Source organism: Eurosta solidaginis, chromosome 2, assembly GCF_040869045.1.
Source record: "Eurosta solidaginis isolate ZX-2024a chromosome 2, ASM4086904v1, whole genome shotgun sequence".
Taxonomy (NCBI): domain Eukaryota; kingdom Metazoa; phylum Arthropoda; class Insecta; order Diptera; family Tephritidae; genus Eurosta; species Eurosta solidaginis.
The window spans coordinates 175,681,219-175,704,444 of NC_090320.1; the positions used below are offsets into that span (position 1 = coordinate 175,681,219).

Consider the following 23,226-nt stretch of genomic DNA (forward strand, 5'->3'; position numbering starts at 1 on the left):
ATCAAAACGAAATCAAATCGTTTATGTTGATTATTAATTTCAAACTATGCTGGCAAAGCTGATTGATGGCGTAGTCATTAAAGGTGAAAGCATTAGCCAAGCTGATTGCAACTTCTCTCATGAATTTTGACAGTGCGAACATTTCTCAGAGTATTTTTGACATTACCACCAACGAATTACACAAACAAATTACATGGAGTTTGTTTGTGTATGTCCGCTCGCTGTTACCACCTTACGGCTTCACCATGGCTATAGCATTGCCAGCACAATTCAAACACAAAGTATCACGTTTTTCTTAACGTTTTTAACTTTAACGAAAGCTTTTCGTTTCGGTTAAAAACGAGATACAATTTATCTTGATAATTTCTTTATCGATAATATTTCGAAGTGTTTCAACGGAAACGGTGGAAATTTTTTGATAAACGATTAGCTTAACGTTAAGGTGCATCCCTGGTTTGTGATGTTTGTTGTTGAGAAACAACAATTCCTGCCCCCCCCCCCCCCCCCCCCCCAACCCGAAAACAGTGGCCAAAAAACGGGTAAAGGAAAACAAAAAAAAAATTTCCTTGTAAAAAAAAATGTTAAATTTTTGTACAAGAAGAGGTTTGTCTTTGTTTTGTTTTCCTTTTTTTTTTTTTTGTTGTGTATGCCTGGTTGGTACTGCATGAGATGCCCATATGAGTGAAAAAGAGAAAAAACACGTCAGTCCCGATTTTGAAGTTTTGCGATTTTCGGTACTGATTTTGTCTATTGAGTGTTCGGTATTCGCCCTTAGTTGGACAGCACTAATGAGGCTGCCGTTGTTAGGTTGCGGGTTGCCATCCAGTTGGTTTCCCGTAACAGGAATTTTCCAGGATACATTAATGTAGGATTGTGGTGGATAAATTACCCTCACCACATTGTTATTTGGAAAAGGATTCTCAAGCTGGTAAAATGTAAGTAGAACAAATTCCTACCGGAATTTTTGATAATTTTTTCTAATGGGTTTTCTATTTTCTTTCCTTTTCAGTGTCAAATGGATCCGCGGCAGTACATATGTGTGAAACTGGAGTCAGCGGAGGGGGATGCGGAACCCATTGAGGTGGTCGCGGACATCCGGTACTTGGAGCGGCGAAGGGGCTCATGGCCATGTTTGGCGCCGGTCGAGGTTCTGCAGCATGCAGTGAGGGAGGCGCTGCGGTGCGCCGACCCCGGGGTGCTCCGTGCTAGGCGGACGCCCATTGTCGTGAGGGTGCGCGGGAGGGCCACGACGTGGTACTCCACATTTTACCGCGGGTGTGAGGGAGTGTTATGGGTGCGGCGGCCGCACCAGGATCCAGTGCCTCATTGGCAGTTTAGTTGCCGGGTGTGCCAGCGGGCACTAAGCTCGTTCGCGTGCTTGATTACCCATTTGAATGGGCATATGGGCTTTTTCCCGTACCGGTGCGGGGATTGTCTAAAGCGGTATACGTCTTCGGCTGCGTTATCCCTGCACCGCAAACGGATGCATTAATCATTCAATTTTAAGATTTGAATTTCGTTTTTTTTTTTTTGTATTTATGAGTTGTTGAAATTTTAAGGTTTTGTTTTATATCCCTGAATGGGATAGTTAAGTTGCGCTATCTGCTGAATAAATTTTAATGGTGCACAAATATGGTCGATCGTTTTCTTTGAAACGTGGTCTCCTGGGTAAAGGAAAAGTGATTATCTGAAACCTGACAGAGGCGTTGTGAAATGGCCCATTTGGTGGTCGCCTTAGGTAACATGGCAACTCTGCCGATTCTCGTTTTCTTGTATGTATCATACATACATACCTACGTTGGTTTAACATTCCAGTGTAGAGAACGAAGCAAAAACAAAAATGAATCGAAAGATTTATTTTACCGTTTTTGCTTCAATTCATGTGGAATTTTACGCATTGCTGGACAAGAAGGTAAGTGGTGAAATATTTTTCAATCATTTTACTGAAATAAATATTTCTTATGTTATTTCAGATTGTTAATACATTTTCTTTTCTTTTTCAGGTGACTGGTGGTGGAGATCCAGAACAGTGGATGGGTAAGTATGCCGGTATCGTTCCGTTTTTTAGTGTTTTGTACATTTTCTAACTTAACTTCTTTACTTTTGCCTTTTCTCGTTTCAGGTATTGGTGATGAAAAGTTGAAAAAATACCACCTATATTGTTCATAGTCATCTAAATAAATGCAAATTGCTGACCCCTACAATAAATATCCTTGAGGTCGAAGACATTTACACAGCCGCCTGAAAAACCCCCATAGACCCCGAGGCCAGCAGCTGGCCAGTGGAGGTCTCGCACACTAGGCGCAGTAATGAGTAGTGGTAATTCTAATTCGAATAATGGCACAGCGGGATTAAATTTAAAGGCAGGTCCAATAAATGTGGGCCGAGATAACGGCTGGCTATCGTACATAGTGCCCAGTATGCAAAGAAAGGTCCCAAATTACATTATGATTTAATAGAAGGATGTAAACGTTCTAAGGATGACTCTGTGCTGTCCAAGTATACGGGATGACTTGGAAAGCTATTGCCGTGACCTTCGTCGCGAAATTGTCAAAAAAAAAAATGCGAATGGTTGCGCACCGCTTTTCATAGCCTGTAAACGTGGTTGCGTGTCTGTAGCAGGATATTTGGTAACCGTTTGTGAGGCTGATATTGAACCGCGTGACCTTTCTGAAGTATCCGGCGATCATACCTTTCATTTTGTCACGCCACTCTGGTGTGCTGTGGTTTTAGGAAAATTGCCTTTGGTCAAATGTTTGATACGCAGGTTTTTTTTTTTTTTTTGTATTGGGCGCGTTTCGTCATCAACTTGATGCTGAGAAAAAAGCAAAACCAACAAGAACAAGTTGTTAAAGATATATTTTACAATGCTGTAATTGCACAAACAATGACGCAAAAACCTACTGGCATTGTTTATGATGAAACTATGTCTCAACATCGTTGCCTCTGGGATGAAAATCATCCAGAGAGACCAGAACGCTTCATTCGTGTGTTGGAACGATGCAAAGAGTTGCAGCTTATTGAACGTTGCAAACGGATTCCATCACGTCGTGCTACGAAAGATGAAGTACTCCTGTTACATAGCAATGAACATTATGAGCTTCTACAACAGACTTCGGGTGTGCACGATGTAGTAGGAATGAAAGGTTTAAAGTTCAAAGTTCGATTCAATTTATATACATCCGTCCACCTTTGAGCTATCTCTACTGGCGACCGGTTCGACGATAGGCTTAATTGAGAATATAATAAATGGCAATGTACAGAATCGTATGGCAATCATACGACCACCAGGTCATCATGCAATGAAGGCTGAATTCAATGGTTACTGTTTCTTCAACAATGTGGCCATAGCAGCACAATACGCTTTAGGCATTTTGAAGTTAAGCAAAATAAAGATTGTCGATTGGGATATACTTTATGGACAGGGTACGCAACGTTTCTTCTACAGTGACCAAAAGGGTTCTCTATTTTTCTATACATCGTTTTGAGCATGGCACATTTTGCCCAATCTAAAGGAATCCGATTTTGATGCTATTGGTTATGGCAATGGCTTGGGTTATAATTTTAATGTGCCCTTAAATAAAACAAAAATGGGCAATGGTGATTACATGGCAATCCTTCAACAATTACTTATACCGGTTGCTGTGGAATATCAACCTGAATTGGTTATTATATCGGCTGGTTATGATGCAGCTTTAGGCTGTCCGGAAGGCGAAATGGAAGTCACACCAGCATTTTATCCGCATATGTTAAGTACATTAATGAAATTTTCGCAATCGCATGTAGCTGTGGTTTTAGAAGGTGGTTACTGTTTGTACTCGCTAGCAGAAGGTGCAGCACTCACACTACGCACCCTTTTGGGCGGGACATGCCCAAGGCTAGTAGAAAACTTGATCCACCCAGTGAAGTTGTACAAGATGCAATACTCAATTGCATTTATGCACATCGTTCTTATTGGCGCTCTTTGCGAATTCAGCCCATATATACCATGGAAGAACTGAATAATGTTAATCCGCAGCCAAAGTTGCATAAAATTAGTCGCCTATTCATTGGCGGTAAGTCACTGCCTGCACGTTTTCCTACAAGAAACACTGCCCCGGTTATAGCACCAGAAATTGTTGCACAGAATGAGAGGCGCTTGAAGTATTTAAAAAAGTGAAACCAAATTGCTTTCTCCCCAAATACGCGTTTGTTATGTATATGATGATTTAATGCTTCAGTATAGTAACTCCTTCGAAGAGGGTCATCCCGAACAGCCCGAGCGCATGAAACGTATTCATGAATTGCATCAAGACCATCAACTCACGGAACGCATGAAACATCTGCCAACACGTACAGCAACTACAGATGACATTTGTTTAGCGCATACGCGTGCGCATCTAAATTTTATTCGACGCATAAGCCATAAGGATGAATTGCAAGTAAATGGGTGAAAAATATAATTCAGTTTATTTTCAGCGAAAAACGTTTGAATGTGCTACAATGGCGGTAGGTTCGGTATTGCAAGTGATTGATAAAGTTTTTGAAGGGTGAGGCCCGAAGCGGTATTTGCATTGTACGCCCGCCTGGTCATCATGCCGAGCCGGATGTACCCCATGGTTTTGACTAAGAACGAATTGACGATTCACATGAACTATCATACGCTGGAACGTATGTACATGGCCATGTCGCTTCTGTAGCAAGGTTTGCGATAGTGCGGGTAATTTGAAAAGCTGAAGGAGTATGCTTGTCGTCATTGTGATCTTAAATTAGCCAAACCCGATACACGAAAGTGTCATGGAATGAGACATACCGGTGAGAAGCTAGCGAATGGTTACTGTAAATATGATATTAACTTGTTCTTTACTTGTAGGTGCTGGTGTGTTGCAATTTTAAAAAAACTCGGCATAGGTGATGTGGTGAATTTCGACTGTATGGATCTCCCCGCCCCGGAACTCTTATGCGTGCGCTAGAATTGCTCAAGGAAACACTTTTGGATACTGCTAAGCTGCAGGTGAGATTCCATGCACTATTATGAGTTGCTCTTATTGGTATTAAGCTCCAGTGTTGTGGCCATAGTGTGCCAAAGAATAAAAAGGGGGGGGGGGGGGGGGGGTTTGTATTGTGTGGCAGATTGGGGATCTGCGTCAGGTTGGTGTTGGCCTCGTTCGGGGGAACGAGAGCAGGGTTATACGGGTTGTTGGCCTCGCTCGGGGTGAACGAGAGTTGGGTTAAGCGGGTTGTTGGCCTCGTTCGGGGTGAACGAGAGCTCGGCATTAAGAAAGATAATGGGCTGAAAGCCTTTAGGTTCGGTGGCAGATCGGTTCGCCCTAATGCTGTAGATTTTTATGATGTCCTCGTTATGGGATAACGAGTGAATGGGAGTGGTTTCTTGTGTCCTCGCTCGGGGTGAGCGGGTGAGTTTGGGTTAATTTTTGAAATTGAATTGAATTTGGAATTTTTTGGTGTCCTCGCTCCGGGGTGAGCGAGTGGACTTCGAGTTTAACTTTTGAAAATTCAAAAATAAGTGTTTTGTGGCAGATGGGGAATCTGCATTAGGCTAGGGTAGATTTTTTGAAAAGAGGGATGGGGAGGAAAGAAGGATTGTTAAGAGGAGCCCATGGTCCTCTCACAATCGATCTCCGTAGGGAGAAGGATCAGTTTGACCAAAGGTCGTCTGACTTGACCCTTCTCGGTTATGAGGTCGACTACACGTACTCGGCCATCTTCGCCGGGGTGTACGTTGACGACTCTACCTAACCTCCATTCGTTGGGAGATAAGTTGTCCTCTTTGAGGACGGCGAGATCTCCCACTTGTATGTTTTCTTTGGGATGCTTCCACTTCACCCGTTTTTGAAGTTCGGATAGATATTCCACCTTCCATCGCTTGCAGAAAGTCTAATGGAGTGCTTTGAGTTTCTGCCACCGATTTATCATCGAGGCAGAGCTTTCACTAGAATCTGGTTCTGGTGGAGCCAGTAGGTGGCTGCCCGTTAGGAAATGTCCTGGGGTTAGTAGTTCCAGATCCGTTGGGTCATTCGACCCTGGACTGAGTGGGCGCGAGTTGAGGCACGCCTCAATCCTGCACAAAAGGGTTTGGAACTCCTCCATGGTGTACTTATGGGGAGACGCGATCTTTTTGAAGTGGCTTTTGAAGCTCTTCACTCCCGCCTCCCACAAGCCGCCCATATGTGGAGCGCCAGCGGGAATAAAATGCCAAGTTAATGCTTGATGGCTATACTTGGAGATTGTTTTGTCTCGGCTTTCTGCCAGGAAGGCTCTGAATTCCGATCGTAGAGATCTGGAATTTTTGGACATCCTCTTCTCGCGATAAAACGCGAAAAGGCTGCGAGGAAGCATGGGGTGGTTAGGTCACTAGCGGCTTCTAGGTGGATGGCCTTAGTGGAGAAGCAGACAAATAGGCATACGTAGCCTTTGGACATTCGACATCCCCTACCGCGGTAGCTTTTGATGTCGAAAGGCCCCGCGAAGTCTACCCCGGTATTGGTGAACGCGCGGGTAAAAGTAGTCCGTTCGCAGGGAAGGATACCCATAAGTTGGGACTGTGCCTGCTTTCGATGAATAATGCAGGTTTTGCAATTGTGTATGATGGCTCTAGTCATGGTCTTGACGTTCGGTATCCAGTATTGGGTTCGGATAAGACGGAGCATGAGCTGGTTCTCGCCATGAAGGGAGTCATGATGAGCCATCATAACTGTAAGGCGAGACAGCTTACACTTGTAAGGCAATATGATCGGGTGCCGCTCGTTGTATGACATGTCCTTTGAAGCCCCTAGACTCCCTCCTGTTCTGATAATGTCATCTTTGTCGATGTATGGGTTGAGTGATAGGATTTCACTCTTCCGATCAATAGGTTCCCTATTCTTTAATTTTAAATATTCGGTACCATAAAATTGTTTCTGGCAGACTCGTATTAATGCTTGAGTCGTTGCCTTAATCTCATCGGCTGAGATTATGCACGACTTTTCTTGGAACACTGCTTTGGTTTTAGGATGCGTTCTTTTATAGAATCTCCTAACATAAGATAAGACTTTCAAAGCTCGTGGCAAATCGCAGGATGCCTAACTTTTCCGCATCTGATTGCGACCCCCCCAATGCAACTCTGCAAATCGATACTCGATACTCGAATTAATTTATAACCACCCACACCATCACCCTCATGCATGTGCATGCATGTGGATGCGCGTGTATGTGTGCTTTTTGTCAGCACTCATGCATATGCATGTCGGGGTTGATGTGTGGGTGCCTTTCCCCTCCAAAACGGAGGATTTTGCGGGTCAACGGTTGTAGCTTGCTATACAACCGGCCTCTTTGATTTCAACAGCCAACCAGCTAACATCCGCCGCCAAGGATCTCTGCCGTTTTTCAACAATACAGTCAATACAGGTAATATTGTCACCAAAATCTTGAACTTATATTCAATAAAACATTATTATTATAACGAGAAATTCTCGCCTATTTGTCTATTCTATTCCTCACGCCACATTCCCACTGAGATCGACCCCGGTGCGCCCACCTCTCCAGGATTAGACGCACACCGGCCGAACATTTGGTCCTTCTCCCCGAAAAAGGAACCACAGCGATATAAATTACAGTCCACAACATAAGATCATAGCTGACCGCACTAATTTCAAATTCCTCACAAAAAATTCATCCGAAAAAGAAGTTTGCCCACCAACGAAAAGTCTATGATATCATACCAGCGTGAAAAAAAACACTGAGAGATTAAGCCATCTTGCCACATCAGCACCATCGCAAGCTACTTGCCACACCGGAATACAAGTCACCAAAAAATACCTGAGTAAGTGCAATATTTCTTGCCACATTTTTTTTTGGTTAAAACAACAAATAAAAAGTGCGAAAAATCAATTTAAAGTGCGTAGTGATTTCTAATTAACCGCGAAAAGTGTAAAAAATTTAGTGCCGAAAAGGAAAATAAGTGCAAACTCGTTGCATAAACGTCGTTTAACATTCCTTGTGACTATCTGGTCTGTCCCCCCACCAGCGGTAAGGCTCTCCGGACACAGCACAAGGAAGAGGTGCACATAACCTCACATTCACATTAAAATCTCACGCCATACGGCTGTGGCAATTTTCATTTTCTTTTCAAGCACTTTAATTTTCACTTATTCAATCGGCACAGTTTTTACAACAGTTTTCACTGAGTTTTTACACTTTTCTTCGAGTTGTTATATCAGCGCGCGCACTTATTTATAACAAATTTTAACTTGGAAGTGGCGAGTGGCCCCCTTTATTTACACAAAACACATTGATGTTGCTTCCCCCTGCTCCCTGTTTTACGGCACAAATAAGCTGCAAAGTCAGTGAAAAAATAAACAAATTGAAAGCGTTAAATAAAGAGTTTTTCTATATTTTAATCATTGTTGGTTGGGTGATTCGCACAGGTTTTTTCAGTTTTACAACCCCTTTTTAATTTGATCACAAATTTTAATCCATGAACATGGAATCATATATTAGATTGGCCGATCGAATAATCGAATTCGAGGCCGATTTTAATGACATCAATGCGGCTCTGCACACTGTGCACACTCTTGCAATACAGCAAAAAGAGTTGCAAGCTAAGTGGGAAAAAGCCGAGACCGCCCTCGAGGAATTGCTTGACTCTGACACGCTCGATGCTAAGAAAATTGCAGCGGTCAAGATCAAGCATAAAGCGGCATATGCCGTATTCCTGAGATACATGTCGAACATGGCTGAAATTCAAACTAAATTGAAGGAGGAAAAAGATAGGGCAGTCAAACCTGAGGGAGAACGTGCGCGCGAACATAGTATCCGCCTGCCAGCTTGTGATACTGAGGTGTTCAAGGGCGACTACCTATCTTGGCCAACGTTTCGTGACCTGTTCACGGCCATATACAAAAACAACAGTCGCCTAAGCCCGGTAGAAAAGTTGTTCCACCTCAATCAGAAAACTCAAGGTGAGGCAAAGGACATCGTCAAGAAATGTCCCTTGACAAATGAAGGCTTCGAAACAGCCTGGAAAAACCTATGTGAGAGATACGAGAATAAGCGGATTCTCGTAAACTCACAACTACAAATTTTGTTTAATCTAAAAAAGATAGATAGCGAGTGCGGCAGCTCTATCAAAACGTTACAGCGCGACATAAATAATTGCTTGGCATCGCTAAAAACACATCAGATCGATGTTTAAAATTGGGATGCGATTATTACCTATTTATGTTCGACAAAATTACCTGAAAATACGTTGGCTCTATGGGAGCAGAGCATTGACCACAAGACGGACATATCCAAGTGGGAGGATATGGACAAATTCTTGTCAAATCGTTTCCAGACACTTGAAACCGTGTCTGGTTTTACAGGGAATGCCACTTCTAAAGTGCAAAAATCAAACACGTCGCGCCAGTCGACGGAAAACCCTACAAAAAGACTTGGTGCTTTTCAAACCAAAGTAACCAAGCAAACAACAAAATCAATGTGTAAAATGTGCAAATCTACGGAGCACAGATTACGCAACTGTTCACGTTTTTGCGATTTAAGCCCAGTAGAAAGGATTAAATTCGTCAAATCCACAAATGGCTGCCTGAATTGTTTATCCCCAGGACACACAGTGACGAGGTGCACCAGTTCATACAACTGTTCCAAATGCCACTCTCGTCACCACACGCTCCTGCATGCGGACACACTTCAGCAACCGGCGGTACGAAATCCCTTCAAAGATGCGGATAATGCCCCATCAACTTCGGCACAGGCAAGGAAAAGACAGGAATCGGGACAACCACCTTCCTCTGCGAATCAGAATGTCAAATCCTGCCATGCCAATTCCAGCACAGGCGTGCTATTAGGAACTGCTCGCGTACACATTCACCATAATGGTACCGACTTCTCCGCGCGAGCATTAATTGATTCTGGGTCTGAATGTTCCTTTATAACTGAAAGACTGAAACGCAGAATCAATTTGCCAGCGAGGAAAATGCATGCCCATGTTTCAGGCATCACAAATGCGGTGTCAGCTCAGGTGAAAGAAGCATCCAACATCGAACTACGTTCACCAGTGGATCCCTGCTTCAGCCTGACTACACCCGTACTAGTTCTAACGAAACTCACTGGGAATCTTCCATCCTGCCATATCAACGCAATGACTATGCAGGCATTCCCAGACTTGGTTTTGGCAGACAAGAGGTTCTACGTCAACGAAGACGTAGACCTCATACTTGGCGGAGACATATATCCCCAAATTATAATGGACGGTATAAAAAAGAATGTGCTAAACACACTCTTAGCCCAAGAGACAGTGTTCGGTTGGATACTGACCGGTCGTATCGAATCACCAAATCCAACGAAGAGCATTATGTCTTTCTACAACGAGGTTGCGTTAGACAACCAACTCAAAGCTTTCTGGGAGGTAGAAAATGGACCCAAAAATAAAATATTAAATGAGGATGAAAGGTACTGCGAACAACTATTTAAAGAAACAACGCAGCGAAGTGAGAATGGAAGGTACACCGTGTCACTACCATTCCGCCAGGATTACCCTAACAATATTAACTTAGGACCATCCCTGAAGCGTGCATGCTCTCAATTCTTCCGGAATGAGGGGCGGCTAATAAAAAACCCAGATTTAGGAAAAGAATATGTTCGAGTGTTGTCAGAATATGAAACGCTCGGACATATGAGAAAAATTGAAAAGAATATTCCATCCGACGATTCGGATAATTATTTCCTGCCCCACCACGCCGTTATTAAAGCAGAAAGTACCACTACAAAGGTACGCGTAGTATTTAATGCCTCGAGCTCTACGGCCAACGGTAATAGCCTAAACGATATTCTCCTCCCAGGCCCAGTTCTACAAGCTGATCTACCCATCCTTATCTTACGTTGGAGACTATACCGTTTCGTCTTCAATAGCGACATCGAAAAGATGTATCGACAAATTTGGGTGAACGATAAGCACACCAAATTTCAACGTATTGTGCATCGCAAGTCCCCGAATGACCCTATTAGTCTTTATGAATTAAAGACGGTTACCTTCGGGGTGAATTGCGCTCCATATCTCGCGATAAGAACGCTCCTACAACTGGCAGACGACGTGTCAGACTCACACCCTACAGCGGCTAACATACTACGAGAATACATGTATGTAGATGACGTGTTAGCGGGTGGACATACGATCACATCGACTATTAAAGCCAGAGATGAAATTCGTCAAGTCCTACACTCAGCGGGCTTTCCACTTCGCAAATGGACATCCAATTCAGAGGTCATTCTAAGGGACATCCCCAAAGCAGACCTACTCAATCAAAACTTCCTGGCATTCGAAGATACCAGTTCAGTTAAAGCGTTAGGCATTCGATGGAATGCCCTATCCGATTTATTTTATGCAGCAGTCTTTTACATGCGTGTCAAAACGGATGATAATGTCTGCACAAACCTACTTCTAGCCAAAACCCGAGTAGCCCCAGTGAAAACTCTTTCTCTTCCACGATTGGAGCTTTGCGGAGCCGTGCTGTTAGCGGAAATCACCGAATCAATTCTCAGGAATCTCAAGTTGGGACCAGTGAAAGTGCACCTGTGGACGGATTCAACGATCGTCCTCGCATGGATAAGGAAACCGCCCTGTTCCTGGTCAACCTTCGTCGCACATCGGATCACCAAGATCATCGACATGGTCGGACATAGGGACTGGCTGCACGTGAACTCAGAGTCCAACCCAGCAGATTTAGGCAGCAGAGGATTACCTGCGTCTGAATTGGTCAACAATTCGTTGTGGTGGCAGGGACCTTCTTGGCTGCAATAAGACACTTCCCAATGGGCAGCACAAGAAAGTGACTACATCACCTCCGTAGAGGAAAAGAGGGCAAAGACCTGCGCAACAACAACCGTCAATCCTACCGATATTCTTCAACGCTTTTCCGACCTACCTAGGGCTCTACGGGTCTTATCATACGTTATGAGGTTCTACCGAGGAACCCACCCCGAAACAAAAAATTCATTCCAGGTCATGTCGCACTTAATCTCCCCTGATGAAATTAAGGCCACTACACGACTTTTAATTAAGATCTATCAGAAACAACATTATAGTTCCGAATATAATTATCTAAAGGCCGGAAAACCAATAGGAGGGAAAAGTGCAATACTTTCACTTAATCCCTACTTAGACCAAGATGGCATCATTCGGGTAGGAGGGCGACTCGGGGCGTCAAAGGACTTAACCTTTAATGAACGCCACCCAATCCTCCTCCCATACAACTGCAGGTTATCCCGTCTTACAGTCCTAATGTTTCATCAACAAAGTCTGCATGGGGAAAATCAACTCATGTTGCGTCTGATACGCACCCAATACTGGATACCTAACATCAAAACCATGATTAGGGCAACCATTCATCATTGCAAAACCTGCACTATTCACCGAAAACAGGCGCAGTCCCAACTCATGGGTACCCTTCCCTGCGAACGGACTACTTTTACCCGCGCGTTCACCAATACCGGGGTAGACTTTGCGGGGCCTTTCGACATCAAAAGCTACCGCGGTAGGGGATGTCGACTGTCAAAAGGCTACGTATGCCTTTTTGTCTGTTTCTCCACTAAGGCCATCCACTTAGAAGCCACTAGTGACCTTAGTACTCCATGCTTTCTCGCAGCCTTTGCGCGTTTTATCGCGAGAAGAGGATGTCCGAAAAACATCTACTCCGACAATGGTACAAACTTTGTCGGAGCGTCAAGATCTTTACGATCTGAGTTTAAAGCCTTCCTGGCAGAAAGCCGAGACAAAACAGTCTCAAAGTACAATCATCAAGCATTAAGCTGGCATTTTATTCCCGCCGCTGCTCCACATATGGGCGGCTTGTGGGAGGCGGGAGTGAAGAGCTTCAAAAGCCACTTCAAAAAGATCGCGTCTCCCCATAAGTACACCATGGAGGAGTTCCAGACCCTTTTGTGCAGGATTGAGGCGTGCCTCAACTCGCGCCCACTTAGTCCAGGGTCGAATGACCCAACGGATCTAGAACCACTAACCCCAGGACATTTCCTAACGGGCAGCCACCTACTGGCTCCGCCAGAACCAGAGGCTAGTGAAAGCTCTGCCTCGATGATAAATCGGTGGCAGAAACTCAAAGCCCTCCATCATACTTTCTGCAAGCGATGGAAGGCGGAATATCTATCCGAACTTCAAAAACGAGTGAAGTGGAAGCATCCCAAAGAAAACATACAAGTGGGAGATCTCGCCGTCCTCAAAGAGGACAACTTATCTCCCAACGAATGGAGGTTAGGCCGAGTCGTCAATGTACACCCCGGCGAAGATAACCGAGTACGTGTCGTCGACCTCATGACCGAGAAGGGTCAAGTCAGACGACCTTTGGTCAAACTGATCCTTCTCCCTACGGAGATCGATTGTGAGAGGACCACGGGCTCCTCTTAACAATCCCTCCTTTCCTCCCCATCCCTCTTTTCAAAAAATCTACCCTAACCTAACGCAGATCCTCTATCTGCCACAGAACCTAGATGGACTCAGCCCCTTCTACCCTTAAGCTTCCAAAGCAAACCCAAATTCACTCGTTCTCCCATAACGAGGACACCAGAAACCATCCCATTCACTCGTTATCCCATAACGAGGACATCATAAAAGCCTAACGCAGAAGGGCAAACCGATCTGCCACAAAACACTTATTTTTGAAGAAATTACAAAATCACACCCAAAGTCACTCGCTCCCCCGAGCGAGTATACCAGAACCCATTTGCCACCGAGAATCTTTGCACTCGTTGGCGCGCAACGAGGCCTGTCGCACGCCTAAAGCAGATGAGAAAAAACCCATCTGCCCCAGATATTAGCGGTGTTAAATTTTTGTATTTTGAGAAATCTGAATTATGTCAATATGAATATTCTAAATTAACGGGTTATCTGGAATACTTAACGGAGAAGAGCTTTCCGAAATGCCAGAAGAAAAAGGTGAATACTTCCTGTGTAATAGGACCGTACACAAGCTTAACACCTCTGTCAAAGTAAAAGTAGGAATATAAAGTTCTACCCAATAAGCCATTTTCTTTGTTTTTTGTTTTTTTTTGTCAATTCACTGCGGCTGCTGAATAAATATTTCTAGATTATATCAAACTCAATCTTCCATAAAAGGTACAAATTCCTAATTATCCTGTATTGAATGCCTCATCTAGTGAAAATCCAGCCGGTTTGCTTGGTGATTCGAATTCTATTGTCAATGTAACAAATGACAAGCAAACGTGCATCATTTTCAATAGTTTATGAAAACTAGCAAACCACAAAGTGGTTCAATGTTTGATTTTCGCTGCAGTTGCTGCAAAAGTTAATATGGTTTTTTCGAAAATAGGCCAATATTTGGGTAGGTGCAACATATGGGGGTGGTTGCGCATGCATTTTAACTATTCTTTGCAAAAACGAAGTATTTTTTGGGGGGCTGCTGACAGATGTTCGCGTAATGAAGAAAAATGTCCTGTGCGAAAAGAGAAACTTAATTGTTTCATCGAACGGAATTGTGATTCGATTAGGCTTCTGTGTGAAAACGGTATAAGATTGTCCGGTAATTTTTCTGTACATCTGTCTTCGATTATTTGCTCATTTCTTTGGGTTTTGCTTTCAACATCATGATATTTTAAAGGACTTAGTGACTGTAGCTGGCCTTGTAATCCACGCAACGCACGTAGTTCGGAGAAAAGAATAGGTTTCACGATTGGCTTCGCGAACCAACCCAGTCAAAGTGAGTGTGCCAAGAGTAAGGAGCCGTGAAATATCTTGGTTTCGAATAATATGCGAGGCAGGAATCTGTAATTAACGGCCCATTTTTTTGTTCGAAAACACGTCCCCAGTTCACACTTCCCCTTTTAGTATTCTCAAGGGCATACGAGTAAGAATGGGGCACCCAACCGTAACTGGAAACAACCACAAATCACTACCGGTATCGGAGTCTGCGCATCACCCAAATTCATGCTAGGCAAAAGCATGAACTACCGATGACCCCCCAAAACGATCCAAGAACAAAGTGAGAGCGGCATATAAGAATAGTATAGAAGCGGGAGCAATAAATAGTCGGACAAAATATATATGTCGAGTGTATACGATACGATGTAAAGGCACTTATAACCAAAACATATGATGGAACTTTCCGACTTTTACTATACAAACGCAGTACGAGCCACATTGGTAATAAATATAAACGCACGGATATTGAGCTAAACGTATGCTTTGTCCATGTGAGGAATATTAGCGTTCACGCCGAACAATTTATCGGCGGGGGGATATCTGTACAGGCATGGGTTAATTTTTCTAAATACTAAAAATGTACTCACATACTATATTCACTGCGTAATGAAGAGTATTTTCCGAAACAGGAAGGTACTGCGCAAATAAACGTTTAGGAATCCCTCGCATTCCTGCCAATCAGCAATCCAGTATATTTCGGTGTAAGGTACTCGCCATATCCCAAAATATTTAGTAATAGTTCTGCGTGAAAAATAAGTAATATGAAGACAGGTAATGGCAAGATATTTACCAAAGGAAAGATATTTTACCTAATTGAAATTCAAGTAAGTTTTGATTAACCGCTCGAGTGTTGGCCGACCTTTTTCCCTTTCTTTACACATATGCGTTACTGCCCACTGGATGGGTCTTGAGTTTTTGATTGCGACATGTAGGTCAGTTATGCATCTGTTTCATTGCGTCCAAGTCGAGATTATAGACTGACCCACCACACTTAAAGAAAAAATCTGTAAATTAATACTCCACCTATAGACATCGATAGTTAATACCAAGGGCGTACTATAGAAGATTCTGCTGTATAACATATTGCGCTGCCCACCCACCTAACCGATGTATTGGCGCCATTTCCATGTCTAATCAATAGCGTTGTCTGTTGAATTAACATGCCACCTGGTACACACAAAGGTCTGTGCATCTTTAACCAAAACCCCACCAAATATATACATTTTTTGTTCCATATCATTGTGGCGCTATGTAAAGAGCGTGCCAATGGTGCATGTTCGCTTGTGCGCGGTTTACCACGTCATAAAATCAATACCCAAAAGCCATAGACCACATAAACGACAACCACTCATACCGCCGGATATTAATAAGTTCAATCTACTGGTAGTTTTACGTGTAAAGGTTACACCGGTACGTGCTCTACCCGGCGGTGGACTCTCTCCATACGTTTCAGGTATAATCCACTTTGCGTTACGTGATTGGACACCACGCGTCTCTAGTACATTTGACTTTGCAATTGGTACAGGAAACAGTTGAAAATGATCCATGATATTCTGACATTTTTTATTGCCAGCTACCTGTCCAAGTGTGTCAATATTGTGTATAATTACGCAGAAAATTCTGTTTTGTTCTCAAGCAACTTTATAAAACGATGACCTGGAGATGGCTTAAATTGTCCAGGAGATAGATTACGCGCAAATAAAAAAAAAAAAAAAAGAGAATGGTCTTGGCTCGCGTGGAAAGTAATTGATATCGAACATAGCTTGAGGATCAGGTAAACTAGGAAAATCTTTTACTAACCGACTATAAATACCATCGATTGAACGAAAATCTGGTACACCCACGACACCGAAACACCAGCACCAGTCAACACAATCTTTCTTTTTTTGATTGTTTTTTTTATCATCAAATTTGATGTTACCGACATGGATGTATAATGCCCTTCCATCCAGTCATCGACCATGCTTAGAGGGGGATAGTTTGATATAATCAAACGAAGTAAGGGATGAAATAACCCAGCATAATCGTTTTGATATTGTTCTGTTTTTTGCAACAAGTATTTCATTGGAAGTTCAGCCAAGAAGCTATTTGAACATTCCTTCACTTTTCTTAAAGCCATGTTTTGATTATGGGTATTAGAGAGACGAGTATCTTCATAAAGTACCAAATAATATAAAATAAGCAATTGTGCTGTTAAAGGACAACTAATTTTTATTCTCATTGTTTCATCTATTTCTGTAGTAGATGCTCCAGAGGCAAGTATTTGTGATGCGCCAAAACGCTACTACCATCAAATGTAACTTCTTTCGATGACTCAAAAATGTATAATATGTCATTTTCGGAAGATGGTTTATGCATGTGGTCAACATTAATTTTTCCCAAAAGATTTGGTACTATTAATGTGTTAACGTATACATCAATTAATGCTGGCATTACAGGATGCATCGGTCGAATAGCATTACAAATTTGTTTGTGAATCCATGATTTAATGGGAACTTTGTGCTTCAAAAATGCGCGAGATTTCAATAACTGGTGTATACAATGCACCGAAAGATATCCAGAAATATTAGCATTTAAGTTTGGCGTAACCGGAACACGAACTGCGTGAGACGCAACCACCTGCTCGGTAAATAAATCTTGGGTAAAAACTTGTTTTATGCGATTGGTACTATTCGGGCGTATTGGAATTTTCATAGCCAATGTTGAACAGACCAACTCGCTTATAGCTGTAATTTGATTGCCATGAAAGTGTATTGCGAGTAAAAGTAGCATTTCGCCTAGCGATGCCGATGTATCTGATTTTTTACCAAAAAATTTGTCTTCTTTTATAATCCATTGTAACCATTCAACTGATTTGTTTTCGAAAGCTGTTGTAGATACAAGAGATGGACAAGCAATTAGCATACAAAGTGCCAACGAAACAAACCGAACTCCTGATTGTGTAGGCTGTGGTCGGCTAGTTACCAGTTGTGATAAAATGTTAACTTCGTCATCGTTAAACTTGAGCCCAGCTATTCCCCGAAGAGCACAAGACAAACGCATTAACACCACACCTTGCACAGTATAATCTTCATCACTGCTTGGATTGAGAGACTTTTGTACATTTTTTTTGTAATTGTTGTGGGAGTTCGACTCGTACTAAATTCAAAGCATCGCTTTTCCTTTTTGGCTTGAACGTATATAAATAGCAAACCATGTGCGAACATTTTGATCATTGCCCAACAGCATACCCGTCAAGAATGCAATCAAGTCTTCAGGAAATTTAAGACAAAGTTTTAACATAGATGACGGAATTTATTTAGAGGAAGTTGTTGATATCTTGTGCATTCTCAAATGTGCTAATGTAACATATTTTTTGACGACGTGCCAATATGCGCCACAACAGCATATCGTTTACACCGGGCGCTAGTGGTTGGGTATGGGAAGGCAACATTTGTGATAACAAATCACGCGGATAAGCGCCAGCATGTATGTGTTTTTGTACCCAATTGATTGGGCGGGTACTAATCGGTATCCACTCATGGGGTATTTTGGTCTATCATTGTAGGATCATTAGATTCATTAGCTAACTCCCCGTAGACAAAATGCATGCTGAAGAAATGTGCACTTGTATATTGGACAGTGATCAGTAGGAAATTGTGTGTGGCATGGCGAATTCATACCATTTTTTGATTTACCACCCTCTCGAAATCGAGTCCTTCACTCAGGTGGTGCCAGCAAACCACCCAAGGTGTGGCAGGGTACCTGAAAATATAAAATAAATAACAATGAAAAGAAATTAGAAAATTTGTAAAATTATTAAAATGGAACGATACATCAAACCCATCAGCTCTCCTGATCTCCATCACCAGTCACCTGAGAAAGAAAAGAAGATGCATTAATAACCTGAAATAACAGAAACATATTTATTGGAATAAAATTAATTCAAAAAGTTACCATGTACTTACCTAGTCCAGTAGCCATGCATCTTACTCCAAGCGCCGTAGTCAAAGAATTGAAAGAACGAAAAAAATCATTAGATTTTTTTTACCGTTTCTTTCAATTCATCGGAATTTTACATTCTATACACGGGTGTGTATGAATGTTCATTTGTTTTGTCTTTTGCCGTTGGCATATTTGTAACCAACGTATGTACATATGTATGTATGTATGCATACTTGGTTCGGCATATCCTATTAGTGCTGCGTCAAATGACGCACACTGATATCGAAAACCCGCAAAAGGAACAAAATCGGGATCGGCTTTTTTGACCCGGGCAGTCCCAAAACATACTTACGCACAAAAAATAAAGGCAAACACCTCCTTAAAAATTTAATTGCTCTCATTTACAAACAGAAAAAAAAACAACCAAAAAAAAAAATTTTTTTTGATTTTTTTTTTTTTTTGCCGTCGGTACTGCCTGTTTTGTGGCGGGGGGCAGGACTTGTTGTTTCTCAACAACAAACATCACAAACAGTCATTATAAGGGCTCGGTACAAAAACAATCCGGGCCCCGAAATGAAAGAATCCCGACACGACAAAATCCCGAAATGGGAAAAAGTCAACTGTTTCTACCGGCCTAGTGTGCTACTGCCCCAGTGACCTAGTTTTTTTCAAGGGCAAGCAAATACATATATGTATATATATACTCGCACACCACAAATTCACCATACCAGCTGTCAGCTAACCAAGAAATACACGACAGAGTTGCATGGTACGTTTAGCATAATGGTACGTGCAGATAGAACGCGTCATGAAGAACGCATCGCCAATCTGCATGTAAGCACCGGCAGTTGGTACATTTTCCAATTTAATTACGATGTTCGCTCTTCGTCATTGTTAATAAAACACCACGCGTATCACGAAACCAAGTAATTTTGCGCGGGTGGCTTGGAATCACGTCCGCTCCAACCTCCCACACACCGCAATTTTGCTGGTTTTGTTGAAATACATAAGCTGCTCGAAATCACAGCACTAACTACTTTGCAAAAACGCTCTCGTCACTCCACGTCAGTTGACTAGTCATTTTACGGTGATAGGTTATATTCGTAGTCACATTTGCATGGGCGTGGGTAGGTTTTGTAGGGTAATAATATAATACACAACTGACGAAATACATGCGCTGCAGCGAAAACGCGCATCACCCAACCAACCTCACGGCCACTCGCCCTGGCACATCCATAAAATGCCACAGTCGCCCTGAGAGCGAGACGGCCACGTTATACGCTGGAACGGAGACCTCGGCCTCTTCGTCCAGCCCAGAAAAACCTCAAAACCCTCGAGTCTGGAACGGAGACCTCTGCCTCTTCGTCCAACCAACAAAAAAAAAAAAACCGCAAATCTGGAATGGAGACCTCGGCCTCTTCATCCGGACCGAAAAAGAAAAAAAAACCAAAGAATAACAAACAATGGTGCCACTCTGGAACGGAGACCTCGGCCTCTTCGTCCAGCCTTACTGGCCATCGACAATTCACATATTACATTCTGAATTTCTATATTTAAGAATTATGTATAATTCAATGGCAAGAAATATTCACTTCACTGTTCATAACCGCTAATTCTTTCATCTTAGCTCAGGTGGCATGCTAAGCAAGTCGAAAGGGATTCCCGGCCATGTTGCGTCGCAGACGAACTCTTCACTTAGATTAAGTTTAGTGTGTAAGTCTTATAATAATTTTTCTCGTTCCAGCGGAGGTCATTGGCGGAAAACGATGTTGCGTATCGCAAGGGGGGCCGGCATGTTTAGGCAGGATGCCTAACTTTTCCGCATCTGATTGCGACCCCCCCAATGCAACTCTGCAAATCGATACTCGATACTCGAATTAATTTATAACCACCCACACCATCACCCTCATGCATGTGCATGCATGTGCATGCGCGTGTATGTGTGCTTTTTGTCAGCACTCATGCATATGCATGTCGGGGTTGATGTGTGGGTGCCTTTCCCCTCCAAAACGGAGGATTTTGCGGGTCAACGGTTGTAGCTTGCTATACAACCGGCCTCTTTAATTTCAACAGCCAACCAGCTAACATCCGCCGCCAAGGATCTCTGCCGTTTTTCAACAATACAGTCAATACAGGTAATATTGTCACCAAAATCTTGAACTTATATTCAATAAAACATTATTATTATAACGAGAAATTCTCGCCTATTTGTCTATTCTATTCCTCACGCCACATTCCCACTGAGATCGACCCCGGTGCGCCCACCTCTCCAGGATTAGACGCACACCGGCCGTTTAAGTTTTGAGCCCCCATTCAAGAAGAAATCGTAAGAAACTAAGGGAATCTTAGGTAACGTAAGGAAAATCTTTCAAGAATATCTGTATGATCTGCCCTTGTCGTGGCATACGATTGTGCCCTCTTTTCCTCAACGGACGTGTTGTAATCGGCGTCTTGTGCTGGCCAGTGAGAATTGTCTTCTTGTAGCCAAGAAGGCCCCTGCCACCACAACGAATAGTTGACCAAATCTGACGCTAGTAGTCCTCTGCTTCCTAAATCCGCTGGGTTAGATTCCGAGTCCACGTGAAGCCAGTCCTTGTTACCGACCATGTCGAGGATTTTGGTGATTCGATGTGCGACGAAGGTTGACCAAGTACAGGGCGGCTTGCGTATCCATGCGAGTACGATGGTTGAATCCGTCCAGAGGTGAACTTTTGCTGGTCCCAACTTGAGGTTCCTGAAAATTGATTGGGTGATTTCCGCTAACAGCACGGCTCCGCAAAGTTCCAAACGTGGAAGAGAAAGAGTTTTCACTGGGGCTACTCGGGTTTTGGCTAGAAGCAGGTTCGTGCAGACATTATCATCCGTTTTGACGCGCATGTAAATGGCTGCTGCATAAGCCTTCTCGGATGCGTCACAAAATCCATGGATCTCGATGTCGGTTCCTGGTGAAAAGTTGACCCATCTAGGTATCCGGATTTTATCGATTTCATGGTATTGGTCGGTGAAGGTTTTCCATCGTTCCAGCGTACTGGTAGATACTGGTTCGTCCCAAGCGGTGCCTTCCAACCAAATACTCTGCATGAGTATTTTTGCCACAATGACCATTGGTGCCAGCCATCCCAAGGGATCGAAAAGTTTGGCGATTGCTGATAGTATCGCCCTCTTCGTAATGTTTTCCGGGTTGTCCAGCGTCCCTGCTTGAAAATAAAATAAGTCGGAGAGGGCATTCCATCGAATACCTAATGCTTTCACTGAACTGGTATCTTCGAATGCCAGGAAGTTTTCATTGAGCAGGTCTGCTTTGGGGATGTCCCTTAGAATGTCCTCTGAGTTGGAGGTCCATTTGCGAAGTGGAAAGCCCGCTGATTGTAGGACTTGACGAATTTCATCTCTGGCTTTAATAGTCGATGTGATCGTATGTCCACCCGCTAACACATCATCTACATACATGTATTCTCGCAGTATGCTAGCCGCTGTAGGGTGCGAGTTTGAGACGTCGTCTGCTAGTTGTAGGAGCGTTCTTATCGCGAGATATGGCGCGCAATTCACTCCGAAGGTAACCGTCTTTAATTCGTAAAGACTGATAGGGTCATTCGGGGAAGTGCGATGGACAATACGTTGAAATTTGGTGTGATTTTCGTTCACCCAAATTTGTCGATACATCTTTTCGATGTCGCTATTGAATACGAAGCGGTATAGTCTCCATCGTAAGATAAGTATGGGTAGATCGGCTTGTAGAACTGGGCCTGGGAGGAGAATATCGTTTAAGCTATTGCCGTTGGCCGTAGGGCTCGAGGCGTTAAATACTACGCGTACCTTGGTGGTTGTACTTTCTGCTTTTACAACGGCGTGGTGGGGCAGGAAATAATTATCCGAATCGCCGGATGGAATATTCTTTTCAATTTTTCTCATATGTCCGAGCGTTTCATATTCTGACAACACTCGAACATATTCTTTTCCTAAATCTGGGTTTTTTATTAGCCGCCCCTCATTCCGGAAGAATTGAGAGCATGCACGCTTCAGGGATGGTCCTAAGTTAATATTGTTAGGGTAATCCTGCCGGAATGGTAGTGACACGGTGTACCTTCCATTCTCACTTCGCTGCGTTGTTTCTTTAAATAGTTGTTCACAGTACCTTTCATCCTCATTCAATATTTTATTTTTGGGTACATTTTCTACCTCCCAGAAAGCTTTGAGTTGATTGTCTAACGCAACCTCGTTGTAAAAAGACATAATGCTCTTCGTTGGATTCGGTGATTCGATACGACCGGTTAGTATCCAACCGAACACTGTCTCTTGGGCTAAGAGTGTGTTTAGCACATTCTTCTTTATACCGCTCATTATAATGTGGGGATATATGTCTCCGCCCAGTATGAGGTCTACGTCTTCGTTGACGTAGAACCTCTTGTCTGCCAAAATCAAGTCTGGGAATGCCTGCATAGTCATTGCGTTGATATGGCAGGATGGAAGATTCCCAGTGAGTTTCGTTAGAACTAGTACGGGTGTAGTCAGGCTGAAGCAGGGATCCACTGGTGAACGTAGTTCGATGTTGGATGCTTCTTTCACCTGCGCTGACACCGCATTTGTGATGCCTG

The 23,226-nt window shown here is 43.1% G+C and overlaps 2 pseudogenes; one reads left to right on the top strand and one right to left on the bottom strand.

The window, feature by feature from the left end:
* The first annotated feature begins 2,013 nt into the window (after positions 1 to 2,013).
* On the top strand, positions 2,014 to 4,913 carry LOC137242463 (histone deacetylase 6-like; annotated as a pseudogene).
* Positions 4,914 to 15,432: 10,519 nt separating this feature from the next.
* Positions 15,433 to 17,995, bottom strand: LOC137240341 (integrator complex subunit 2-like; annotated as a pseudogene).
* Positions 17,996 to 23,226: the final 5,231 nt, after the last annotated feature.